The sequence below is a fragment of the Taudactylus pleione genome, unplaced genomic scaffold, assembly GCF_031769625.1.
Source record: "Taudactylus pleione unplaced genomic scaffold, aTauple2 ptg001597l, whole genome shotgun sequence".
In the NCBI taxonomy this organism is placed as follows: Eukaryota; Metazoa; Chordata; class Amphibia; order Anura; family Myobatrachidae; genus Taudactylus; species Taudactylus pleione.
The window spans coordinates 1,586,254-1,594,507 of record NW_028285994.1 but is presented as its reverse complement, the minus strand read 5'-3'; the positions used below and the strand labels follow the sequence as shown (position 1 = coordinate 1,594,507).

General features: G+C 49.5%; 4 non-coding genes across 4 annotated transcripts; all 4 read right to left on the bottom strand.

The window, feature by feature from the left end:
- Positions 1–41: 41 nt before the first annotated feature.
- On the bottom strand, positions 42–160 carry LOC148442239 (5S ribosomal RNA). The gene has a single exon (XR_015875851.1). It is a non-coding gene; the product is annotated as a 5S ribosomal RNA (ribosomal RNA).
- A 2,171-nt stretch (positions 161–2,331) lies between these two features.
- On the bottom strand, positions 2,332–2,450 carry LOC148442238 (5S ribosomal RNA). The gene has a single exon (XR_015875850.1). It is a non-coding gene; the product is annotated as a 5S ribosomal RNA (ribosomal RNA).
- A 2,155-nt stretch (positions 2,451–4,605) lies between these two features.
- Positions 4,606–4,724, bottom strand: LOC148442237 (5S ribosomal RNA). The gene has a single exon (XR_015875849.1). It is a non-coding gene; the product is annotated as a 5S ribosomal RNA (ribosomal RNA).
- A 2,167-nt stretch (positions 4,725–6,891) lies between these two features.
- LOC148442236 (5S ribosomal RNA) lies at positions 6,892–7,010 on the bottom strand. The gene has a single exon (XR_015875848.1). It is a non-coding gene; the product is annotated as a 5S ribosomal RNA (ribosomal RNA).
- Positions 7,011–8,254: the final 1,244 nt, after the last annotated feature.

The window sequence follows — 8,254 nt, the reverse complement described above, 5'->3', positions numbered from 1 at the left end:
GTGAAGAGCGACCCCTGCTGGTTGCAGAGTAAAAAAGCAAAAGCCTACAGCACCTGGTATTCCCAGGCGGTCTCCCATCCAAGTACTAACCAGGCCTGACCCTGCTTAGCTTCCGAGATCAGACGAGATCGGGCGTGTTCAGGGTGGTGTGGCCGTAGGCAGAGACCAGACTCTCACTTGCTCCTTTTCTACTTGTCACCAGCAGCAGCCAGGATCCACCTCTCCAGCCCAGCTGCTCCTTGCTATTCACTACCTTCCACACGTTGCTTGCTGTCTGCATCACAGCACTGGGCTCTCTCCCTCCAACCCTCTCGTCTAGCCACATCTTCCTGCTGCTGCTGCTGCCTCTTTAAGCCATTTTTACTCCCTCATTTTTTCCTCCTTATTGCCCACACAAACATACTCTCACAACCGGCCTTACTTTGGCTTACTTCTCTCATTCATTTTACTAATCAGCAGCATCTCAAACACGTTCTTCTATCTTCACAGATGTCTGGCCCCTAGCGCCCTACAGCGGCAAGGCAATCACACCTGGATGACTAAGCGGGCAGCTTTCCCTTCAGCCTGCTTTCTCACAGGCCCTTAGTAGGTAAGCGCTGGCTTTCTTGCTTGCTTTCGTGACTTGGGCAATGGCTGGCATCGGCGACGTCTATCACAGAATGGGAAGGGCTAGAGAAAGCCTTCATCGGGACAGCGCTCGTCTGCTCGGTGACATGGAATGGTGGCTCTCTTACTGTGGCCGGCTGAAAGCTTGGGCTGCGTTGAAGGCTTTCTTTCTTTTTCAGAGTCCAGGCCATGGGTGGAGGGATGATGGAAGCCAGGAACAAATTGTAGACTCAGACAGGTGTCTGGAATTAGCATTGGTGTTACACAACCATTCCTGTGCACTTCAGGTGCTGCTACTGCTGTGGTAACATTGGAGAAGTGGGCCCCCACAAAGGGCCTAGAGAAGATGGCCTCCTACTGGCCCCAGCTCCAACAGAGAAGAAGAAAAAAAGCAAAACATAGCTCCGAGTGTTCCAAGTCATCTGCCTTCCAGAGAGTGACCAGGCCCAAGCCTGCTCAGTTTGAGTGCTCAGACAAGATCAGGTACCTTCTGATTGGTGTGTCTCCAGGTGCCCGCACCAATCTAGCGTATCCTCTTCCGTTGGGTTCTGGCATCTTTCTTCCGCCAACAGCTGGTCTGTGGACTCACCAGGGACCATCAACCTGGGATGTTGTCATCATGTGGGAAATCGCAATCTTGACAGTCAAAAGGTCAATACCATCATGTCAATATGGCTAAAATGTCCACACCCCACATGTCAACACCTGCAAAATGCTGGCGCAGTCTAAATGACAACACATGAACTGTCGACACAGCTAAAATGCTGCCGTATGAAATAACGACACCGTCAAAATGTCCACAATAGAAATCTTAGGGTTAAGGTCTGGAATTGGGTGTCAACATTATGCACCTGTCAACATTTTGGCTGTCCACAATTTGAACATGTCGGCCTTTTGTTAGTGTCAACATTGTGGTTGTCAACATTCTGAGCATGAGGACATTTTGTCTGTCAATATGTTGTTCTTGTCGACATTACGGTGTCTATATAATGACTGTCAACATTGTTACTGTCGACAAAACATACCGAACTCGCATCAACCTTTAGCCAACCAGCTGATGCCGTTAAGGTCACCGCAGGTGAACATCTTGCGCTGCAGCCAGTTCCTATGTTTGCTGCGTGGCCGTGTAGTAAAAAAAAGTGCAGACATGCAGGATTCACTATGACATTGCAGCCAAACAACAGATGCATTTTGGTTATGGCTCCAGACTTATGGCACTGACCTGATACTGGATAATATGGTGTCCAGCAATGTAGACCATCACTTTGAGGTCAGACACTTGGAAAGGGTGTGAGGAGGCCGTATAACGTGTGCGGTGGGTGACCCTTATAGTGCACAGTCCGTTGCAGCATCTGCTGAGAAATGACTGCGCCGGAAACCCTAGGTGGGACGTAAGGCGCTGCTAAGTGCGGCCTAGTTGTGTGTGCCCTGTCAGCCATGTTGGGAATGGGGTTGCTGCTGCTGAGAGAGTGCTAGATGCTTTGGGTTGTATGCATGAAAAAAGAAGTAGGTGACATAATGGTGAAGTTTGAGTGTAGTTTTGGAAAGAGCTGGATGTGCAGCAGTCATAAATAAGTGAATAAAGGCATGAATGAGTGAGTGAGTGAGTGAGTGAGTGAGTGAGTGAGTGAGTAAAAGAAAGAGAGAAGTGTGCATTTGAAAAAGTGAAGAAGATTGAGAAGCTGTGAAGAGCGACCCCTGCTGGTTGCAGAGTAAAAAAGCAAAAGCCTACAGCACCTGGTATTCCCAGGCGGTCTCCCATCCAAGTACTAACCAGGCCTGACCCTGCTTAGCTTCCGAGATCAGACGAGATCGGGCGTGTTCAGGGTGGTGTGGCCGTAGGCAGAGACCAGACTCTCACTTGCTCCTTTTCTACTTGTCACCAGCAGCAGCCAGGATCCACCTCTCCAGCCCAGCTGCTCCTTGCTATTCACTACCTTCCACACGTTGCTTGCTGTCTGCATCACAGCACTGGGCTCTCTCCCTCCAACCCTCTCGTCTAGCCACATCTTCCTGCTGCTGCTGCTGCCTCTTTAAGCCTTTTTTACTCCCTCTTTTTTTCCTCCTTATTGCCCACACAAACATACTCTCACAACCTGCCTTACTTTGGCTTACTTCTCTCATTCATTTTACTAATCAGCAGCATCTCAAACACGTTCTTCTATCTTCACAGATGTCTGGCCCCTAGCGCCCTACAGCGGCAAGGCAATCACACCTGGATGACTAAGCGGGCAGCTTTCCCTTCAGCCTGCTTTCTCACAGGCCCTTAGTAGGTAAGCGCTGGCTTTCTTGCTTGCTTTCGTGACTTGGGCAATGGCTGGCATCGGCGACGTCTATCACAGAATGGGAAGGGCTAGAGAAAGCCTTCATCGGGACAGCGCTCGTCTGCTCGGTGACATGGAATGGTGGCTCTCTTACTGTGGCCGGCTGAAAGCTTGGGCTGCGTTGAAGGCTTTCTTTCTTTTTCAGAGTCCAGGCCATGGGTGGAGGGATGATGGAAGCCAGGAACAAATTGTAGACTCAGACAGGTGTCTGGAATTAGCATTGGTGTTACACAACCATTCCTGTGCACTTCAGGTGCTGCTACTGCTGTGGTAACATTGGAGAAGTGGGCCCCCACAAAGGGCCTAGAGAAGATGGCCTCCTACTGGCCCCAGCTCCAACAGAGAAGAAGAAAAAAAGCAAAACATAGCTCCGAGTGTTCCAAGTCATCTGCCTTCCAGAGAGTGACCAGGCCCAAGCCTGCTCAGTTTGAGTGCTCAGACAAGATCAGGTACCTTCTGATTGGTGTGTCTCCAGGTGCCCGCACCAATCTAGCGTATCCTCTTCCGTTGGGTTCTGGCATCTTTCTTCCGCCAACAGCTGGTCTGTGGACTCACCAGGGACCATCAACCTGGGATGTTGTCATCATGTGGGAAATCACAATCTTGACAGTCAAAAGGTCAATACCATCATGTCAATATGGCTAAAATGTCCACACCCCACATGTCAACACCTGCAAAATGCTGGCGCAGTCTAAATGACAACACATGAACTGTCGACACAGCTAAAATGCTGCCGTATGAAATAACGACACCGTCAAAATGTCCACAATAGAAATCTTAGGGTTAAGGTCTGGAATTGGGTGTCAACATTATGCACCTGTCAACATTTTGGCTGTCCACAATTTGAACATGTCGGCCTTTTGTTAGTGTCAACATTGTGGTTGTCAACATTCTGAGCATGAGGACATTTTGTCTGTCAATATGTTGTTCTTGTCGACATTACGGTGTCTATATAATGACTGTCAACATTGTTACTGTCGACAAAACATACCGAACTCGCATCAACCTTTAGCCAACCAGCTGATGCCGTTAAGGTCACCGCAGGTGAACATCTTGCGCTGCAGCCAGTTCCTATGTTTGCTGCGTGGCCGTGTAGTAAAAAAAAGTGCAGACATGCAGGATTCACTATGACATTGCAGCCAAACAACAGATGCATTTTGGTTATGGCTCCAGACTTATGGCACTGACCTGATACTGGATAATATGGTGTCCAGCAATGTAGACCATCACTTTGAGGTCAGACACTTGGAAAGGGTGTGAGGAGGCCGTATAACGTGTGCGGTGGGTGACCCTTATAGTGCACAGTCCGTTGCAGCATCTGCTGAGAAATGACTGCGCCGGAAACCCTAGGTGGGACGTAAGGCGCTGCTAAGTGCGGCCTAGTTGTGTGTGCCCTGTCAGCCATGTTGGGAATGGGGTTGCTGCTGCTGAGAGAGTGCTAGATGCTTTGGGTTGTATGCATGAAAAAAGAAGTAGGTGACATAATGGTGAAGTTTGAGTGTAGTTTTGGAAAGAGCTGGATGTGCAGCAGTCATAAATAAGTGAATAAAGGCATGAATGAGTGAGTGAGTGAGTGAGTGAGTAAAAGAAAGAGAGAAGTGTGCATTTGAAAAAGTGAAGAAGATTGAGAAGCTGTGAAGAGCGACCCCTGCTGGTTGCAGAGTAAAAAAGCAAAAGCCTACAGCACCTGGTATTCCCAGGCGGTCTCCCATCCAAGTACTAACCAGGCCTGACCCTGCTTAGCTTCCGAGATCAGACGAGATCGGGCGTGTTCAGGGTGGTGTGGCCGTAGGCAGAGACCAGACTCTCACTTGCTCCTTTTCTACTTGTCACCAGCAGCAGCCAGGATCCACCTCTCCAGCCCAGCTGCTCCTTGCTATTCACTACCTTCCACACGTTGCTTGCTGTCTGCATCACAGCACTGGGCTCTCTCCCTCCAACCCTCTCGTCTAGCCACATCTTCCTGCTGCTGCTGCTGCCTCTTTAAGCCTTTTTTACTCCCTCATTTTTTCCTCCTTATTGCCCACACAAACATACTCTCACAACCGGCCTTACTTTGGCTTACTTCTCTCATTCATTTTACTAATCAGCAGCATCTCAAACACGTTCTTCTATCTTCACAGATGTCTGGCCCCTAGCGCCCTACAGCGGCAAGGCAATCACACCTGGATGACTAAGCGGGCAGCTTTCCCTTCAGCCTGCTTTCTCACAGGCCCTTAGTAGGTAAGCGCTGGCTTTCTTGCTTGCTTTCGTGACTTGGGCAATGGCTGGCATCGGCGACGTCTATCACAGAATGGGAAGGGCTAGAGAAAGCCTTCATCGGGACAGCGCTCGTCTGCTCGGTGACATGGAATGGTGGCTCTCTTACTGTGGCCGGCTGAAAGCTTGGGCTGCGTTGAAGGCTTTCTTTCTTTTTCAGAGTCCAGGCCATGGGTGGAGGGATGATGGAAGCCAGGAACAAATTGTAGACTCAGACAGGTGTCTGGAATTAGCATTGGTGTTACACAACCATTCCTGTGCACTTCAGGTGCTGCTACTGCTGTGGTAACATTGGAGAAGTGGGCCCCCACAAAGGGCCTAGAGAAGATGGCCTCCTACTGGCCCCAGCTCCAACAGAGAAGAAGAAAAAAAGCAAAACATAGCTCCGAGTGTTCCAAGTCATCTGCCTTCCAGAGAGTGACCAGGCCCAAGCCTGCTCAGTTTGAGTGCTCAGACAAGATCAGGTACCTTCTGATTGGTGTGTCTCCAGGTGCCCGCACCAATCTAGCGTATCCTCTTCCGTTGGGTTCTGGCATCTTTCTTCCGCCAACAGCTGGTCTGTGGACTCACCAGGGACCATCAACCTGGGATGTTGTCATCATGTGGGAAATCGCAATCTTGACAGTCAAAAGGTCAATACCATCATGTCAATATGGCTAAAATGTCCACACCCCACATGTCAACACCTGCAAAATGCTGGCGCAGTCTAAATGACAACACATGAACTGTCGACACAGCTAAAATGCTGCCGTATGAAATAACGACACCGTCAAAATGTCCACAATAGAAATCTTAGGGTTAAGGTCTGGAATTGGGTGTCAACATTATGCACCTGTCAACATTTTGGCTGTCCACAATTTGAACATGTCGGCCTTTTGTTAGTGTCAACATTGTGGTTGTCAACATTCTGAGCATGAGGACATTTTGTCTGTCAATATGTTGTTCTTGTCGACATTACGGTGTCTATATAATGACTGTCAACATTGTTACTGTCGACAAAACATACCGAACTCGCATCAACCTTTAGCCAACCAGCTGATGCCGTTAAGGTCACCGCAGGTGAACATCTTGCGCTGCAGCCAGTTCCTATGTTTGCTGCGTGGCCGTGTAGTAAAAAAAAGTGCAGACATGCAGGATTCACTATGACATTGCAGCCAAACAACAGATGCATTTTGGTTATGGCTCCAGACTTATGGCACTGACCTGATACTGGATAATATGGTGTCCAGCAATGTAGACCATCACTTTGAGGTCAGACACTTGGAAAGGGTGTGAGGAGGCCGTATAACGTGTGCGGTGGGTGACCCTTATAGTGCACAGTCCGTTGCAGCATCTGCTGAGAAATGACTGCACCGGAAACCCTAGGTGGGACGTAAGGCGCTGCTAAGTGCGGCCTAGTTGTGTGTGCCCTGTCAGCCATGTTGGGAATGGGGTTGCTGCTGCTGAGAGAGTGCTAGATGCTTTGGGTTGTATGCATGAAAAAAGAAGTAGGTGACATAATGGTGAAGTTTGAGTGTAGTTTTGGAAAGAGCTGGATGTGCAGCAGTCATAAATAAGTGAATAAAGGCATGAATGAGTGAGTGAGTGAGTGAGTGAGTGAGTGAGTGAGTAAAAGAAAGAGAGAAGTGTGCATTTGAAAAAGTGAAGAAGATTGAGAAGCTGTGAAGAGCGACCCCTGCTGGTTGCAGAGTAAAAAAGCAAAAGCCTACAGCACCTGGTATTCCCAGGCGGTCTCCCATCCAAGTACTAACCAGGCCTGACCCTGCTTAGCTTCCGAGATCAGACGAGATCGGGCGTGTTCAGGGTGGTGTGGCCGTAGGCAGAGACCAGACTCTCACTTGCTCCTTTTCTACTTGTCACCAGCAGCAGCCAGGATCCACCTCTCCAGCCCAGCTGCTCCTTGCTATTCACTACCTTCCACACGTTGCTTGCTGTCTGCATCACAGCACTGGGCTCTCTCCCTCCAACCCTCTCGTCTAGCCACATCTTCCTGCTGCTGCTGCTGCCTCTTTAAGCCATTTTTACTCCCTCATTTTTTCCTCCTTATTGCCCACACAAACATACTCTCACAACCGGCCTTACTTTGGCTTACTTCTCTCATTCATTTTACTAATCAGCAGCATCTCAAACACGTTCTTCTATCTTCACAGATGTCTGGCCCCTAGCGCCCTACAGCGGCAAGGCAATCACACCTGGATGACTAAGCGGGCAGCTTTCCCTTCAGCCTGCTTTCTCACAGGCCCTTAGTAGGTAAGCGCTGGCTTTCTTGCTTGCTTTCGTGACTTGGGCAATGGCTGGCATCGGCGACGTCTATCACAGAATGGGAAGGGCTAGAGAAAGCCTTCATCGGGACAGCGCTCGTCTGCTCGGTGACATGGAATGGTGGCTCTCTTACTGTGGCCGGCTGAAAGCTTGGGCTGCGTTGAAGGCTTTCTTTCTTTTTCAGAGTCCAGGCCATGGGTGGAGGGATGATGGAAGCCAGGAACAAATTGTAGACTCAGACAGGTGTCTGGAATTAGCATTGGTGTTACACAACCATTCCTGTGCACTTCAGGTGCTGCTACTGCTGTGGTAACATTGGAGAAGTGGGCCCCCACAAAGGGCCTAGAGAAGATGGCCTCCTACTGGCCCCAGCTCCAACAGAGAAGAAGAAAAAAAGCAAAACATAGCTCCGAGTGTTCCAAGTCATCTGCCTTCCAGAGAGTGACCAGGCCCAAGCCTGCTCAGTTTGAGTGCTCAGACAAGATCAGGTACCTTCTGATTGGTGTGTCTCCAGGTGCCCGCACCAATCTAGCGTATCCTCTTCCGTTGGGTTCTGGCATCTTTCTTCCGCCAACAGCTGGTCTGTGGACTCACCAGGGACCATCAACCTGGGATGTTGTCATCATGTGGGAAATCGCAATCTTGACAGTCAAAAGGTCAATACCATCATGTCAATATGGCTAAAATGTCCACACCCCACATGTCAACACCTGCAAAATGCTGGCGCAGTCTAAATGACAACACATGAACTGTCGACACAGCTAAAATGCTGCCGTATGAAATAACGACACCGTCAAAATGTC